This window comes from Staurois parvus, unplaced genomic scaffold (assembly GCF_062004578.1).
Source record: "Staurois parvus isolate SC_StPar_1 unplaced genomic scaffold, SC_StPar_1.0 ptg004058l, whole genome shotgun sequence".
Lineage (NCBI taxonomy): Eukaryota > Metazoa > Chordata > Amphibia > Anura > Ranidae > Staurois > Staurois parvus.
The window spans coordinates 6,104-25,000 of NW_028321853.1; the positions used below are offsets into that span (position 1 = coordinate 6,104).

At 52.4% G+C, this 18,897-nt stretch overlaps 2 long non-coding RNA genes across 2 annotated transcripts in view; one reads left to right on the forward strand and one right to left on the reverse strand.

The window, feature by feature from the left end:
• Positions 1–1,710: 1,710 nt before the first annotated feature.
• LOC149427077 (uncharacterized) overlaps positions 1,711–18,897 on the forward strand; it is a 23,667-nt gene continuing 6,480 nt past the window's right edge. Inside the window, exon 1 of the long non-coding RNA XR_016311450.1 lies at positions 1,711–2,391. This is a non-coding gene — a long non-coding RNA (uncharacterized LOC149427077). The remainder of the gene's footprint in view (positions 2,392–18,897) is intronic.
• The window catches only part of LOC149427078 (uncharacterized), a 17,443-nt gene continuing 791 nt past the window's right edge, over positions 2,246–18,897 (reverse strand). Inside the window, exons 2-3 of the long non-coding RNA XR_016311449.1 lie at positions 15,411–15,499; positions 2,246–2,308 (exon numbers count right to left, since the gene is read on the reverse strand). This is a non-coding gene — a long non-coding RNA (uncharacterized LOC149427078). The remainder of the gene's footprint in view (positions 2,309–15,410; positions 15,500–18,897) is intronic.

An 18,897-nucleotide genomic window follows, 5' to 3' on the forward strand; every position in this document is an offset into this window, starting at 1 on the left:
ATCCATTTGCATCCGAATAAAACCATCTGTATCTGAAATGGATACAAATGGATACATTGTTGCAGCCGCAAGACTCTATTCATGTCACATATAATAGCGGATCTCTGCAGGGACAGAAGTAATCAAATGCTGGCTGCAGACGGGACGAAAATCAGCTGAGTTTTTTTACCGTTGATGGTAACGTCGGCCGATTGAACGACCGATTTTTCTTTCTTTGTAAACAAACGCCCGGTTTTTGGCCCGTCTATGACCCGCAGAACTCTCTTCACCATCCAATGCTACAATATTGAGGATTATTATTAGTCTGTCTTTTGTCCTTCATCACATTATTGATTCATTTCCAGGCTTCTCACTAATTCTCTCTACATTCTCACTCCCCGCATGATCCCCGCTGGTATAGAACTCCATCTGAGGTGCCGGGACTTCTCAGCGCTGGTTGTCACCCTGGATGACCCCGTTGTCTCTCTCCTTCTGGTGGGGGCGGGGGGGGGGGGGGGGGTCTGTAATTGCTCCATTATTGGCTGACTCTCATTATATGTTTATCATCATTTTTCAGCAATAAGATGCTTAAGATGGTCCCGAGGGCCCCGCTCCGTGCAATTCACAGGTGAGTCGGGTATAAGTGTATTAACAAATTTGGGGTTATCCTTCTGAACCCCCCCCCCCCCGTATACGCACCGGTATTAATGGTTTAGGGCATCCCAGGTTTTTATTTTTGTTACTAGTCCTGTGGGGGTCACATGCCTGATGAAGGGGTCCTACGGGGTCACATGCCTGATGAAGGGTCCTACGGGGGTCACATGCCTGATGAAGGGTCCTACGGGGGTCACATGCCTGATGAAGGGTCCTACGGGGGTCACATGCCTGATGAAGGGTCCTACGGGGGTCACATGCCTGATGAAAGGGTCCTACGGGGGTCACATGCCTGATGAAGGGTCCTACGGGGGTCACATGCCTGATGAAAGGGTCCTGCGGGGGTCACATGCCTGATGAAGGGTCCTACGGGGGTCACATGCCTGATGAAAGGGTCCTGCAGGGGTCTCATGCCTGATGAAGGGGTCATACGGGGGTCACATGCCTGATGAAGGGTCCTACGGGGGTCACATGCCTGATGAAGGGTCCTACGGGGGTCACATGTCTGATGAAGGGTCCTACGTGGGTCACATGCCTGATGAAGGGTCCCACGGGAGTCACATGCCTGATGAAGGGTCCTACGGGGGTCAAATGCCTGATGAAGGGTCCTACGTGGGTCACATGCCTGATGAAGGGGTCCTGTAGGGGGTCACATGCCTGATGAAGGGTCCTGTAGGGGGTCACATGCCTGATGAAGGGGTCCTGTAGGGGGTCACATGCCTGATGAAGGGTCCTGCGGAGGTCACATGCCTGATGAAGGGTCTTTCGGAGGTCACATGCCTGATGCCTGCGGGACTCCGAAACATTGCCTTGCTGGAACTATGTGATTGTTCATTATAACGTTTGGACCCGTATTGGAGATCCTCGGTGTGCCGGTGACACCCTCCCTCGCAGGCTCCCCTCTCTGACACCCTCCCTCCAGGCTCCCCTCTCTGACACCATCCCTCGCAGGCTCTCCTCTCTGACACCATCCCTCGCAGGCTCCCCTCTCTGACACCCTCCCTCCAGGCTCCCCTCTCTGACACCCTCCCTCGCAGGCTCCCCTCTCTGACACCATCCCTCGCAGGCTCCCCTCTCTGACACCCTCCCTCCAGGCTCTCCTCTCTGACACCCTCCCTCCAGGCTCCACTCTCTGACACCATCCCTCGCAGGCTCTCCTCTCTGACACCATCCCTCGCAGGCTCCCCTCTCTGACACCCTCCCTCCAGGCTCCCCTCTCTGACACCATCCCTCGCAGGCTCTCCTCTCTGACACCCTCCCTCCAGGCTCCCCTCTCTAACACCCTCCCTCGCAGGCTCCCCTCTCTGACACCATCCCTCGCAGGCTCCCCTCTCTGACACCATCCCTCGCAGGCTCCCCTCTCTGACACCCTCCCTCCAGGCTCTCCTCTCTGACACCATCCCTCGCAGGCTCCCCTCTCTGACACCCTCCCTCACAGGCTCCACTCTCTGACACCATCCCTCGCAGGCTCCCCTCTCTGACACCCTCCCTCGCAGGCTCCCCTCTCTGACACCCTCCCTCGCAGGCTCCCCTCTCTGACACCATCCCTCGCAGGCTCCCCTTTCTGACACCGGTTCCTCCCATATTTCGGACCCCTTTAGGTGTAGGAATTACCTGCACTCCCCGGGACTCTCACAAAAGCCATTTTCAGGATGACAGCCGGGACTGCAGACACCTGCAAGAAACATGTCGAACAATCAGCACCGTCTCTGAACCACCACAGAGCTCCTCCCACATCCCTGGAATTACAACAATCAGGTATTTAATCTTCATACAATCTTTATCTGAACGGGGGGCGTAAAAAACACATCGCTGGGCGTCACAAACCTTCACAGTTCATAAGTAATGTTCCTCCTATATTCAGATCAGCAGCTCCATCTAGTGGCTGTAATGTGGCATCTTCCTGCCAGAGGTCATTCAGGAAAGTTCTGCGTTATGGCCACTAGATGGAGATGATCATAAGAAATAAAACCTATAAGACAAATCGACATTTATTGCTGCTGGGTGAATGCCGGTGATATTCGTCCGGTGATATTCATCCGGTGATAGTCGTCCGGTGATAGTCGTCCAGTGATATTCATCCGGTGATATTCATCCGGTGATAGTCGTCCGGTGATATTCATCCGGTGATATTCATCCGGTGATAGTCGTCCGGTGATATTCATCCGGTGATATTCATCCGGTGATAGTCGTCCGGTGATATTCATCCGTGATACTTGTCCGGTGATATTCATCTGGTGATAGTCGTCCGGTGATATTCATCTGGTGATAGTCGTCCGGTGATAGTTGTCCGGTGATATTCATCCGTGATACTTGTCCGGTGATACTTGTAAATGATACAATATATCCCATAATAATACACAATATTCTGTAACATTTCTATCATTTTATGTAAATCGCTCCCATCCTATTTCTAGCTGCCCACTACTGTTTCCAAGTAACCATGACAACCCCGATACATTCTGTTAGCAGTTAGTCTCCTGGGACTGATCATGTGATGAGAGGGCACTGAGGACGGAGCACTGAGCAGGATGTGACTGTCGGGGGGCACTGAGGACGGAGCACTGATACCAATGATAGGGCACTATTCCTCCCACTGACACCAATGATGGGGTACTATTCCACTGACACCAATGATGGGGCACTATTCCTCCCACTGACACCAATGATGGGCACTATTCCTCCCACTGACACCAATGATGGGGCGCTATTCCTCCCACTGACCCCAATGATGGGGTACTATTCCACTGACACCAACGATGGGGCACTATTCCTCTCACTGACACCAATGATGGGGCGCTATTCCTCCCACTGACCCCAATGATGGGGCACTATTCCTCCCACTGACACCAATGATGGGGCACTATTCCTCCCACTGACACCAATGATGGGGCACTATTCCTCCCACTGACACCAATGATGGTGCACTATTCCTCCCACTGACACCAATGATGGGGCACTATTCCTCCCACTGACACCAATGATGGGACACTATTCCTCCCACTAACACCAATGATGGGGCACTATTCCTCCCACTGACACCAATGATGGGGCACTATTCCTCCCACTGACACCAATGACGGGGCACTATTCCTCCACTGATACCAATGACGGGGCACTATTCCTCCCACTGACACCAATGACGGGGCACTATTCCTCCCACTGACACCAATGATGGGACACTATTCCTCCCACTAACACCAATGATGGGGCACTATTCCTCCCACTGACACCAATGATGGGGTACTATTCCTCCCACTGACACCCACTATGGGTCACTATTCCTCCACTGATACCAATGACGGGGCACTATTCCTCCCACTGACACCAATGACGGGGCACTATTCCTCCCACTAACACCAATGATGGGGCACTATTCCTCCCACTGACACCAATGATGGGACACTATTCCTCGCACTGACACCAGTGAGAGCGGGCGGGAGTGCCACGTAAATAATTGATTTCGGTGTAGCTGAGCAAGTGGCAATTATGTCTGCAATACAGAGCCGGTTAAACCACCAGCAAACTGAACACTCCGGGGTCTATTTATAAAGGGGCGGGTCTGTTTGGCCTCATTTACCAGATTGGGCGAATCTGCATCAAATGTGCCGTACATGCGGAGCTCCTAGACAATCATTTAAGATCCATCTAGTCACAGATGGCGAATGTTCATTGACTCGTCTTTGAAATCGTTTCCATTTCCAAATAGTGACATTTACTGACCACTTTCTGACAAGAATCGGAATGTCGGGGCTCAGAGTCGGTGAATGTTCAGCAGCTGAAAGCAAATGTGTTTTATAAATTGGGCAAATGTAACCCAGGGTGAGATCTGCTGGTCGACCCTTACTAAGCCCCATAGGTAGAACATGTCCCTCATTTCAGGGTACTTCTAGAAGTCAAATTTTTCTCTTGATATCGGGAATATCTACAGTGTGCTGTCCTATATCGTATGTCTGTGAAGGATCCCATTCCTCCAGGTCATGGTGTATCTAGAAGTAGGTGGTCTCATGCATCCAGGTCATGGTGTATCTAGAAGTAGGTGGTCTCGTGGATCCAGGTCATGGTGTATCTGGAAGTAGGTGGTCTCATGGATCCAGGTCATGGTGTATCTGAAAGTAGGTGGTCTCATGGATCCAGGTCATGGTGTATCTAGAAGTAGGTGGTCTCATGGATCCAGGTCATGGTGTATCTAGTAGTAGTTGGCCTCATGGGTCATGGGTCCAGGTCATGGTGTATCTAGTAGCAGTTGGCCTCATGGATCCAGGTCATGGTGTATCTAGAAGTAGGTGGTCTCATGGATCCAGGTCATGGTGTATCTGGAAGTAGGTGGTCTCATGGATCCAGGTCATGGTGTATCTGGAAGTAGGTGGTCTCATGGATCCAGGTCATGGTGTATCTGAAAGTAGGTGGTCTCATGGATCCAGGTCATGGTGTATCTAGAAGTAGGTGGTCTCATGGATCCAGGTCATGGTGTATCTGGAAGTAGGTGGTCTCATGGATCCAGGTCATGGTGTATCTGAAAGTAGGTGGTCTCATGGATCCAGGTCATGGTGTATCTGGAAGTAGGTGGTCTCATGGATCCAGGTCATGGTGTATCTGGAAGTAGGTGGTCTCATGGATCCAGGTCATGGTGTATCTGAAAGTAGGTGGTCTCATGGATCCAGGTCATGGTGTATCTAGAAGTAGGTGGTCTCATGGATCCAGGTCATGGTGTATCTGGAAGTAGGTGGTCTCATGGATCCAGGTCATGGTGTATCTGAAAGTAGGTGGTCTCATGGATCCAGGTCATGGTGTATCTAGAAGTAGGTGGTCTCATGGATCCAGGTCATGGTGTATCTAGAAGTAGGTGGTCTCATGGATCCAGGTCATGGCGTATCTAGTAGTAGTTGGTCTCATGGATCCAGGTCATGGTGTATCTAGAAGTAGGTGGTCTCATGGATCCAGGTCATGGTGTATCTGGAAGTAGGTGGTCTCATGGATCCAGGTCATGGTGTATCTGGAAGTAGGTGGTCTCATGGATCCAGGTCATGGTGTATCTGGAAGTAGGTGGTCTCATGGATCCAGGTCATGGTGTATCTAGTAGTAGTTGGTCTCATGGATCCAGGTCATGGTGTATCTAGAAGTAGGTGGTCTCATGGATCCAGGTCATGGTGTATCTGGAAGTAGGTGGTCTCATGGATCCAGGTCATGGTGTATCTGAAAGTAGGTGGTCTCATGGATCCAGGTCATGGTGTATCTAGAAGTAGGTGGTCTCATGGATCCAGGTCATGGTGTATCTAGTAGTAGTTGGCCTCATGGGTCATGGGTCCAGGTCATGGTGTATCTAGTAGCAGTTTGCCTCATGGGTCCAGGTCATGGTGTATCTAGTAGCAGTTGGCCTCATGGGTCCAGGTCATGGTGTATCTAGTAGCAGTTGGCCTCATGGGTCCAGGTCATGGTGTATCTAGTAGCAGTTGGCCTCTTGGATCCAGGTCATGGTGTATCTAGTAGTAGTTGGCCTCATGGATCCAGGTCATGGTGTATCTAGTAGCAGTTGGCCTCATGGGTCCAGGTCATGGTGTATCTAGTAGTAGTTGGCCTCATGGATCCAGGTCATGGTGTATCTAGTAGTAGTTGGCCTCATGGATCCAGGTCATGGTGTATCTAGTAGTAGTTGGTCTCATGGGTCCAGGTCATGGTGTATCTAGTAGCAGTTTGCCTCATGGGTCCAGGTCATGGTGTATCTAGTAGCAGTTGGCCTCATGGGTCCAGGTCATGGTGTATCTAGTAGCAGTTGGCCTCATGGGTCCAGGTCATGGTGTATCTAGTAGTAGTTGGCTTCATGGGTCCAGGTCATGGTGTATCTAGTAGTAGTTGGTCTCATGGATACAGGTCATGGTGTATCTAGTAGCAGTTGGCCTCATGGATCCAGGTCATGGTGTATCTAGTAGTAGTTGGTCTCACGGATCCAGGTCATGGTGTATCTAGTAGTAGTTGGCCTCATGGGTCCAGGTCATGGTGTATCTAGTAGCAGTTGGCCTCATGGGTCCAGGTCATGGTGTATCTAGTAGTAGTTGGCCTCATGGGTCCAGGTCATGGTGTATCTAGTAGCAGTTGGCCTCATGGGTCCAGGTCATGGTGTATCTAGTAGCAGTTGGCCTCATGGGTCCAGGTCATGGTGTATCTAGTAGCAGTTGGCCTCATGGGTCCAGGTCATGGTGTATCTAGTAGCAGTTGGCCTCATGGATCCAGGTCATGGTGTATCTAGTAGTAGTTGGTCTCATGGATACAGGTCATGGTGTATCTAGTAGCAGTTGGCCTCATGGGTCCAGGTCATGGTGTATCTAGTAGTAGTTGGTCTCATGGATCCAGGTCATGGTGTATCTAGTAGTAGTTGGTCTCATGGATCCAGATCATTACAGGTGCTAAGCTGACAAGGATCACAGTCATCCAAAACCTTTTACACACTTTGGAGCATATGTATAAATTGTGACATTCAGAACAGGCGAATCATCCAGGCCCATATGATTGAAATGACAGGAATTGATTCTCCAGCAGAGAATGTTGGGTGAAAGTCACATTCACTGCTTTATAAACATGAAGCATATTAAAGTGGACCTTGCACTGTGATCCTGTGGCTGCCCCCCCCCCCCCCCCCAGCTGTCAAAACGCTGCATTATGGAGAAGAAAACATTCAAAACACGACGGTAGAATTCATAAAAGATACATTTTAACACTTCCCATGCCGGAACCCTTTCACTTCTAATCATTTCCACCAGTGGAGCCTCAGCCCTTTAATATACTCAATGATTGGCCATCATCTCCTCTATGGAATGTACAGATATGGATACTTTGTACTCAATAGAAATGTAAACACTTTTCATTTTGGTGGGTAAATAGGAAATACTGCAACCTGATGCATTCTCATATCTAGCCAGTAGGTGGAGACTTCCTTTTCATCGTTTCTTCTGTCTACTTACCACCTGCTGTGAAAAAGCTTGTTGATTAGAACCCTCAACTCAATCTGAACACACAGACAAGTCAGAGACACGACCAATCCTGAGCAGATCCAAACGTTTCGGTCAGAAAAACTTCAGGCGGCTGCTTTTGTGTTGCTCTTTAGCTAACTTACGGTGCTGTGGGAATCCTTACTCTGCATTTATTGTTTATCTATAGGGTAGCAATATGTACAGTCATGTGACAAATGAAGACCACCCCGTCATGCTCTTTTTGACCTTTTTTTTACATATTTGAACAGGTAAACATTAAATCTATATTGAGACATTTCCTACAGATAAAGGCGATAAAACTGGAGGAAAACACGAGAAAAAAACAGCCTTTTCAGGCTTTTAGTCAACAGAATATCAATCAGGGATTCCCTCACTTTGGAGGGTTTTCCTCTCACTTCCTGTCCTGGCTATGGGACTGTCAGGGCTCTGTCCACAGCAGAGGTACTCGGAGACCTGGCATTCCTGCCAGTACCTTGCATGGCCGCAGAAATGCACACTGGCGAAAATCTATGCGCATTGGCACACGGACGCGAGCCGGAACACGCCTGCACACTGGCGCATAGTTACGGACGCATTAGCTCAGTTTGGCACCAGACAGCCTCTATAAGGAAGCCCATCACTCCCTCAAATTGGTGGTTGATCTCCGGCACCCCACTACCTTTTCCATGTTCCATTGCTACTGTGATCTCCTGTTACTGATTTAGCTTGTTCCTGGACCGATCTTCTCTGCCTGACTCCTGATCTGACCCGGCTTGGCTAATAGATGTTCTCACCTGACTCCTGATCTGACCCCGGCTTGGCTAATAGATGTTCTCACCTGACTCCTGATCTGACCCCGGCTTGGCTAACGGATGTTCTCACCTGACTTCTGATCTGACCCCTGCTTGGCTAAGGGATGTTCTCACCTGACTTCTGATCTGACCTCAGCTTGGCTAATGGATATTCTCACCTGACTCCTGTGTATCACCCTGGCTATCCTATTGACTATGCCTGCTCCAATCTCCACCCGGCATCTGACCTTAGCTTTGAACCAACTACTTTGTGGTCCTCTGCTACCCTGAAGGCCTACATACCTCTCACAGACGCCACCTGTCTGCAGACAGCATTCCAATGCATCAGCTGTGCTCCTGGGTGTACCTCTGACAAGCACTTCTACATGCGACCCGTGCTACATTGGGCCTGACTCCTTCTGTCCCATATCCAGGGGAGTCTGGAACTTTGTCACAAGGGAAGCCCTCTCTCCATTGGCCTCTAACACCAGGTATGTGATAGGGACAGGAAGTGAAGGAAAATCTCTACCACTCATGGCAAAAAAAAACCTGACAGGGGTTGCATCCCTCCCTTACTCTATCCAAAACGTACACTTTAACTGCCTGTTCTGAAATCCCTCTACAAAGTTTCAATGGGAATCAAATCAGGGCTTTCACAAGGGAAGTCCATCTATCTATTCTTCTGAACCATCCCCCCCCCCCCCCCCCGGTGGATTGGATAGTGTGCCTCAGAACATTATCATGTTAAAATGTCCCTTTCTGGTTCAACTTCAACTCTTTGACAGTTGTCCTCACATTGATATGATGCAGAATACACAGCTGATTGAATGACTACAGGCTGCTCAGACTCTGAAGCAGCAATGCAACTCCAATCCACAACATCTCTACCACCATGCTTCACAGTTGGTATGAGGATTTTCTCCTAAAATGCTGTCTTTGGTTTTTGGCAAACATGTCTATTGTTACTGCTACAAAACAACTCTATCTCTGCTGATTTCTTCAGCACATTGTTCCAGAAGGTCTGGACTTTGATGGTGAGGTCTTCAGAACATTGTTCCAGAAGGTCAAGACTTTGATGGTGAAGTCTTCAGAACATTGTTCCAGAAGGTCTGGACTATGATGGCTCAGTCCTCAGAACATTGTTCCAGAAGGTCTGGAATTTGATGGCCCAGTTTTCAGAACATTGTTCCAGCACGTGTGGACTTTGATGGGGAGGTCTTCGGAACATTGTTCCAGAAGGTCTGAACTTTGATGGGAAGGTCTTCAGAACATTGTTCCAAAAGGTCTGGAATTTGATGGGGAGGTCTTCAGAACATTGTTCCAGAAGGTCTGGACTTTGATGGGGAGGTCTTCAGAACATTGTTCCAGAAGGTCTGGATTTTGATGGGGAGGTCTTCAGAACATTGTTCCAGAAGGTCTGGACTTTGATGGGGAGGTCTTCAGAACATTGTTTCAGAAGGTCTGAACTTTGATGGGGAGGTCTTCAGAACATTGTTCCAGGAGGACTGGACTTTGATGGTGAGGTCTTCAGAACATTGTTCCAGACGGTCTGGACTTTGATGGGAAGGTCTTCAGAACATTGTTCCAGATGGCCTGGACTTTGATGGGGAGGTTTTCAGAACATTATTCCAGAAGGTCTGGACTATGATGACTCAGTCCTCAGAACATTGTTCCAGAAGGTCTGGACTATGATGACTCAGTCCTCAGAACATTGTTCCAGAAGGTATGGACTTTGATGGGGAGGTCTTCAGAACATTGTTCCAGAAGGGCTGGACTTTGATGGTGAGGTCTTCAGAACATTGTTCCAGAAGGTCTGGACTTTGATGGGAAGGTCTTCAGAACATTGTTCCAGAAGGTCTGGACTTTGATGGGGAGGTCTTCAGAACATTGTTCCAGAAGGTCTGGACTTTGATGGTGAGGTCTTCAGAACATTGTTCCAGAAGGTCTGGACTTTGATGGTGAGGTCTTCAGAACATTGTTCCAGAAGGTCTGGACTTTGATGGGGAGGTCTTCAGAACATTGTTCCAGATGGCCTGGACTTTGATGGGAAGGTCTTCAGATCATTGTTCCAGAAGGACTGGACTTTGATGGTGAGGTCTTCAGAACATTGTTCCAGAAGGTCTGGTCTTTTATGGACTAGTCTTCAGCACGCCATTCCAGAAGATCTAGTCTTTTACTAAATGTTCATTGCCTAACTGGAATCTTCTCTAGTGTTCTTTTGGACAGCAGTGTTTTCTTAACACATCTCTCATGTGAATTGAATCGGTGAAATTTCCTTCTGATTCTAGCAGCACTTTGACCCCAACCATTGCAAGAGTTACCTGAAAACCCCACAATGAAATGGGGTTCTGGGAGACTTTTAGCATCCAACGGTCAGCTCTTAGGTTGAATTTGCTCGGTAGACCAGTTCTGGACTAATTAGCCGTTTGAAATCTATGCCACTTGTAGATCATTTTCCATACCAAGGAATGATTGATTTCAAATCTCTTTAAATCCCTTCAAAGACTCTTAGACATGTACAAATTTTTTTCTGAGGACCTTAGAGAGCTCTATTGATCTCGGCATGATGACACCACATACGTCAACAGCAAAGAGAACAGCAGACCAGAGATGTCTGAGAGTTCAAAAAGAAAGGTTTCACCTGCACACTCCTTAAATAGGTTCTAATTAATGCCACCTAATCTGGAACATCGGAACATTATACATATTATAACCTGGAACACAGGATGGTAATTCCATGGCCAGAATGGAGGTAACAAGAATGGAGGTAACAGCTGGGGCGTACTTCTTCTATGGAACAAATCGACATTTTCCTTCATTTAGGGATACACAGTGTCAGCTTTATGGTCCTTCATTGACCTTTATCTGTGAGCAATATTGGGATGAAGATCTCACATTCGTCTGTTCGCATGAAATGAAATGGTCAGCAGTTCCCATGGGGATGGACTTACATGTCCACATGACTCTCGATATAAAGGTAAATCATTGCAAGACATTTCATAAAAATAGAATTAACCCAAACCTTTACAGTTTCTTATTAGTTTGACCCCAACACTTGACCCCAACATTTGATTCCATCACTTGACCCCAACACTTGACCCCAACACTTGATTCCATCACTTGACTCCATAACACCCATCAAATCTCAAACGCTAAAGCAACCTTCGATCTGATGAGCCCTTATGGTGTCTCCAGCAGCCCCCAGGTGCCAATAAATAACAAATGGGCTCCTTTATTTTATACATTTACAGACAATGTGACTTATGGAGCCATCTACACGGAGAAGAGATATAGGAACAATACTACATGTATGTATATATATTGGTCTGGGGGGGAGGGGGGGGTGATGTCTCTGGAAATCAGCTGAAAACCAGCCAGGAACGAAGACATTTTGAAAGAATGCCAGAAACGGAGACAATGAATTTAAGTTAGCAGACATTTTCTGATGCAACACGACAGAACAACAAATGTGAGATGTTCAGACAGATGGCAGCCTTCCATCTGCAGAGGAACTACATTCCCAGCAAGCACTGCAAGACTTGATTCTCCATCTAGAGGAACCAAAGTCCAACAAAGTGCTTGGGCATCCTCTAGGACCATGGCTGTGAAGGATCTGCAAGTTCTGTCCGGCACAAAACTATTAGCCTTGCAAGACGCTGGCATCCCGATGGACTACATGCCTTCAGCCTTCGCAGAGTCCTTGTAGGATCCGAATATTGACACGGGATCCAGGAACTGAAAGCTCTTTACAATTGCTGGAACATGTAGTTCATCCAGAGTTGCAGAACCAAATGCTGCTGAGACTCGATGAAGGCGGTAGTTCCAGAACTGCTTCTTGGATACTGAAATTCTGTCCATGGTTGGTGGCTATGAGGAGACTTGTGGTTCTATTGCAGCTACATGAAACCTGACTTATCCTCCTATAGAAGAGTCCCTCCAGTACTCGGGCTATAGGGTGCAAGTCCCACCACTACAAGAGGTGCCGAGTCCCACCGCTACACAAGGTGCCGAGTCCCCCCGCTACAAGAGGTGCCGAGTCCCACCGCTACACAAGGTGCCGAGTCCCACCGCTACACGAGGTGCTGAGTCCCACCGCTACACGAGGTGCCGAGTCCCACCGCTACAAGAGGTGCCGAGTCCCACCGCTACAAGAGGTGCCGAGTCCCACCGCTACAAGAGGTGCCGAGTCCCACCGCTACAAGAGGTGCCGAGTCCCACCGCTACAAGAGGTGCCGAGTCCCACCGCTACAAGAGGTGCCGAGTCCCACCGCTACAAGAGTTGCCGAGTTCCACCGCTACAAGAGGTGCCAAGTCCCACCGCTACAAGAGGTGCCGAGTCCCACCGCTACAAGAGGTGCCGAGTTCCACCGCTACAAGAGTTGCCGAGTCCCACCGCTACAAGAGGTGCCGAGTCCCCCCGCTACAAGAGGTGCCGAGTCCCACCGCTACAAGAGTTGCCGAGTCCCACCGCTACAAGAGTTGCCGAGTCCCACCGCTACAAGAGGTGCCGAGTCCCACCGCTACACGAGGTGCCGAGTCCCACCGCTACAAGAGGTGCCGAGTCCCACCGCTACAAGAGGTGCCGAGTCCCACCGCTACAAGAGGTGCCGAGTCCCACCGCTACAAGAGGTGCCGAGTCCCACCGCTACAAGAGTTGCCGAGTCCCACCGCTACAAGAGGTGCCGAGTCCCACCACTACAAGAGGTGCCCAGTCCCACCACTACAAGAGGTGCCGAGTCCCACCGCTACAAGAGGTGCCGAGTCCCACCGCTACAAGAGGTGCCGAGTCCCACCGCTTCAAGAGGTGCCGAGTCCCACCGCTACAAGAGGTGCCGAGTCCCACCGCTACAAGAGGTGCCGAGTCCCACCGCTACAAGAGGTGCCGAGTCCCACCGCTACAAGAGGTGCCGAGTCCCACCGCTACACGAGGTGCCGAGTCCCACCGCTACAAGAGGTGCCGAGTCCCACCGCTACACAAGGTGCCGAGTCCCACCGCTACACGAGGTGCCGAGTCCCACCGCTACAAGAGGTGCCGAGTCCCACCGCTACAAGAGTTGCCGAGTCCCACCGCTACAAGAGGTGCCGAGTCCCACCGCTACAAGAGGTGCCGAGTCCCACCGCTACAAGAGGTGCCGAGTCCCACCGCTACAAGAGGTGCCGAGTCCCACCGCTACAAGAGGTGCCGAGTCCCACCGCTACAAGAGGTGCCGAGTCCCACCGCTACACGAGGTGCCGAGTCCCACCGCTACAAGAGGTGCCGAGTCCCACCGCTACAAGAGTTGCCGAGTCCCACCGCTACAAGAGGTGCCGAGTCCCACCGCTACAAGAGGTGCCGAGTCCCACCGCTACAAGAGGTGCCGAGTCCCACCGCTACAAGAGGTGCCGAGTCCCACCGCTACAAGAGGTGCCGAGTCCCACCGCTACACGAGGTGCCGAGTCCCACCGCTACAAGAGGTGCCGAGTCCCACCGCTACAAGAGGTGCCGAGTCCCACCGCTACAAGAGGTGCCGAGTCCCACCGCTACAAGAGGTGCCCAGTCCCACCGCTACAAGAGGTGCCGAGTCCCACCGCTACAAGAGGTGCCGAGTCCCACCGCTACAAGAGGTGCCGAGTCCCACCGCTACAAGAGGTGCCGAGTCCCACCGCTACAAGAGGTGCCGAGTCCCACCGCTACAAGAGGTGCCGAGTCCCACCGCTACAAGAGGTGCCGAGTCCCACCGCTACAAGAGGTGCCGAGTCCCACCGCTACAAGAGGTGCCGAGTCCCACCGCTACAAGAGGTGCCGAGTCCCACCGCTACAAGAGGTGCCGAGTCCCACCGCTACAAGAGGTGCCGAGTCCCACCGCTACAAGAGGTGCCGAGTCCCACCGCTACAAGAGGTGCCGAGTCCCACCGCTACAAGAGGTGCCCAGTCCCACCGCTACAAGAGGTGCCGAGTCCCACCGCTACAAGAGGTGCCGAGTCCCACCGCTACAAGAGGTGCCGAGTCCCACCGCTACAAGAGGTGCCGAGTCCCACCGCTACAAGAGGTGCCGAGTCCCACCGCTACAAGAGGTGCCGAGTCCCACCGCTTCAAGAGGTGCCGAGTCCCACCGCTACAAGAGGTGCCGAGTCCCACCGCTACAAGAGGTGCCGAGTCCCACCGCTACAAGAGGTGCCGAGTCCCACCGCTACAAGAGGTGCCGAGTCCCACCGCTACAAGAGGTGCCGAGTCCCACCGCTACAAGAGGTGCCGAGTCCCACCGCTACACGAGGTGCCGAGTCCCACCACTACAAGAGGTGCCGAGTCCCACCGCTACAAGAGGTGCCGAGTCCCACCGCTACAAGAGGTGCCGAGTCCCACCGCTACAAGAGGTGCCGAGTCCCACCGCTACAAGAGGTGCCGAGTCCCACCGCTACAAGAGGTGCCGAGTCCCACCGCTACACGAGGTGCCGAGTCCCACCGCTACAAGAGGTGCTGAGTCCCACCGCTACACAAGGTGCCGAGTCCCACCGCTACACGAGGTGCCGAGTCCCACCGCTACACGAGGTGCCGAGTCCCACCGCTACAAGAGGTGCCCAGTCCCACCGCTACACGAGGTGCCGAGTCCCACCACTACAAGAGGTGCCCAGTCCCACCGCTACACGACGTGCCGAGTCCCACCACTACAAGAGGTGCCGAGTCCCACCGCTACAAGAGGTGCCGAGTCCCACCAGCCAAAGGGTGCCGAGTCCCACCGCTACACGAGGTGCCGAGTCCCACCGCTACAAGAGGTGCCGAGTCCCACCACTACAAGAGGTGCCGAGTCCCACCAGCCAAAGGGTGCCCAGGCTTGCTGGCAATTGTAGTTTACAGCTAGCCAGGTCCCCATATTCCCAGCATGGCTGCGGGGCAGAGGACATGCTGTTGAACCAAATCCTATCACTAGATGCCTTCTGGGATTTGTAGTTCACCAGCTGGGACCACTGATGACTGGTAGCTGGCCGTGCTGTAGGGACTGGTGATGGATTGAACACAGTGAGATAATTCAGTCCTTACCGTGAGTCGCTGACACCATGAACTGCGAGAAGATGAATGGCAGAGCCCAGACCATCGGAGAATCCATCCTCAGCCTCTCCATGGGGTGCCTGAAAGAGAAATGCACGTGCCGTAATCCTCCCAGATCTCATCCTCGGCACACCGTGCCCCTCACCGACAAAGGAGGAGGAGTTCAGCGTGCCGCTGGGAGCAATCCTACATCCACTCTTACCTTCCAGACTTCTCCTTCTTCCCTGGAGCTCCCTTCCACAATCACTGACCCCCCCTCCCCCCCCCCAGAACACTCTTTTATAACTCCCCTATTCCAGCATACGATGAGATTCCGCTTCCCCTACTCTCTGCCGGAGCGCCTACCGTCACCCCGAGCGCCTACCGTCACCCCGAGCGCCTACCGTCACCCCGAGAGCCTACCGTCACCCCGAGAGCCTACCGTCACCCCGAGATCCTACCGTCACCCTGAGAGCGTACCGTCACCCCGAGCGCCTACCGTCACCCCAAGCGCCTACCGTCACCCCAAGCGCCTACCGTCACTCCGAGAGCCTACCGTCACCCCGAGAGCCTACCGTCACCCCGAGAGCGTACCGTCACCCCGAGAGCCTACCGTCACCCTGAGATCCTACCGTCACCCCGAGAGCCTACCGTCACCCCGAGAGCGTACCGTCACCCCGAGCGCGTACCGTCACCCCGAGAGCCTACCGTCACCCCGAGAGCCTACCGTCACCCCGAGCGCCTACCGTCACCCCGAGAGCGTACCGTCACCCCGAGCGCCTACCGTCACCCCGAGAGCCTACCGTCACCCCGAGCGCGTACCGTCACCCCGAGCGCCTACAGACACCCGGAGATCCTACCGTCACCCCGAGAGCCTACCGTCACCCCGAGCGCCTACCGTCACCCCGAGAGCCTACCGTCACCCCGAGCGCCTACCGTCACCCCGAGAGCCTACCGTCACCCCGAGCGCCTACCGTCACCCCGAGAGCGTACCGTCACCCCGAGCGCCTACCGTCACCCCGAGAGCCTACCGTCACCCCGAGCGCGTACCGTCACCCCGAGCGCCTACAGACACCCGGAGATCCTACCGTCACCCCGAGAGCCTACCGTCACCCCGAGCGCCTACCGTCACCCCGAGCGCCTACCGTCACCCCGAGCGCCTACCGTCACCCCGAGAGCCTACCGTCACCCCGAGCGCCTACCGTCACCCCGAGAGCGTACCGTCACCCCGAGCGCCTACCGTCACCCCGAGAGCGTACCGTCACCCCGAGCGCCTACCGTCACCCCGAGAGCGTACCGTCTCCCCGAGCGCCTACCGTCACCCCGAGAGCCTACCGTCACCCCGAGCGCGTATCGTCACCCCGAGCGCCTACCGTCACCCGGAGATCCTACCGTCACCCCGAGAGCCTACCGTCACCCCGAGAGCCTACCATCACCCCGAGAGCGTACCGTCACCCCGAGCGCCTACCGTCACCCTGAGATCCTACCGTCACCCCGAGAGCCTACCGTCACCCCGAGAGCCTACCGTCACCCCGAGAGCCTACCTTCACCCCGAGAGCCTACCGTCACCCTGAGAGCCTACCGTCACCCCGAGAGCCTACCGTCACCCCGAGAGCGTACCGTCACCCCGAGCGCCTACCGTCACCCTGAGATCCTACCGTCACCCCGAGAGCCTACCGTCACCCCGAGAGCGTACCGTCACCCCGAGAGCGTACCGTCACCTTGAGAGCCTACCGTCACCTCGAGCGCCTACCGTCACCCCGAGAGCCTACCGTCACCCCGAGAGCGTACCGTCACCCCGAGCGCCTACCGTCACCCCGAGAGCCTATCGTCACCCCGAGAGCGTACCGTCACCCCGAGCGCCTACCGTCACCCCGAGAGCGTACCGTCACCCCGAGCGCCTACCGTCACCCTGAGATCCTACCGTCACCCCGAGAGCCTACCGTCACCCCGAGCGCTTACCCCCCCCTCCCGAGAGCCTACCGTTACCCCGAGAGCCTACTGTCACCCCGAGCGCCTACCGTCACCCCGAGAGCGTACCGTCACCCCGAGAGCCTACCGTCACCCTGAGAGCGTACCGTTACCCCGAGAGCGTACCGTCACCCTGAGAGCTTACCGTCACCCCGAGAGCCTACCGTCACCCTGAGCTCCTACCGTCACACCGAGAGCCTACCGTCACCCCGAGAGCCTACCGTCACCCCGAGAGCGTACCGTCACCCCGAGAGCCTACCGTCACCCTGAGCTCCTACCGTCACCCCGAGAGCGTTCCATCACCCTGAGCGCCTACCGTCACCCCGAGAGCCTACCGTCACCCCGAGAGCGTACCGTCACCCCGAGAGCGTACCGTCACCCCGAGAGCGTTCCATCACCCTGAGCGCCTACCGTCACCCTGAGAGCCTACCGTCACCCCGAGAGCGTACCGTTACCCCGAGAGCGTACCGTCGCCCTGAGAGCGTACCGTCACCCCGAGAGCCTACCGTCACCCCGAGAGCGTTCCATCACCCTGAGCGCCTACTGTCACCCCGAGAGCGTTCCATCACCCTGAGCGCCTACTGTCACCCCGAGAGTGTTCCATCACCCTGAGCTCCTACCGTCACCCTGAGAGCGTACCGTCACCCCGAAAGCGTACCGTCACCCCGAGAGCGTACCGTCACCCTGAGAGCGTACCGTCACCCTGAGAGCGTACCGTCACCCTGAGCATCGCATACCCATCCCCGTCCTTCCTGTCTATATCCCCACTCCTCTCACTTGTGTTCTCGCTCCGCTCGGCTCACGCTGCTGCTGCGTTCTGCATCTCAGTGTTCTCTGTGATTTGCAGTTTATGGTTTTGTTTCCAGAACTTTTATCTGCAATGTAGCACTTCGTACAGAACGCGGGGTGACGGGTTCAAGGATGAGCTGCGGGATGTATTATTTATTATATTATAGCGCCAAAGTCATTTGTAGTGCCAAAGGGACCACATACCCGGGTTCTACCAACGTTACCGACAAAAAACACAAACCGCCTCATAATACTGCCCAAAAGGGATCATCATCATCATCATTATCATCATCATCATTATTATTATTATTACTATTATCATCATTATTATTATTATTATTGTTATTATTACTATTATCATCATCATCATCATTATTATTATTACTATTATCATCATTATTTTTATTATTATTGTTATTATTACTATTATCGTTGTTATTATTATTATTATTGTTATTATTACTATTATCATCATTATTATTATTATTATTATTGTTATTATTACTATTATCATCATCATCATTATTTTTATTATTATTGTTATTATTATTACTATTATCATCATTATTATTATTATTATTGTTATTATTAATATTATTAGTAATAATAACAATAATAATAATGATAACGATAATAGTAATAATAACAATAATGATGATGATGATAATAATAGCAAATATAGTAATGCAATATAACTAATGATAATAAAATACAAATTAATAGTAAGAAATAATAAATA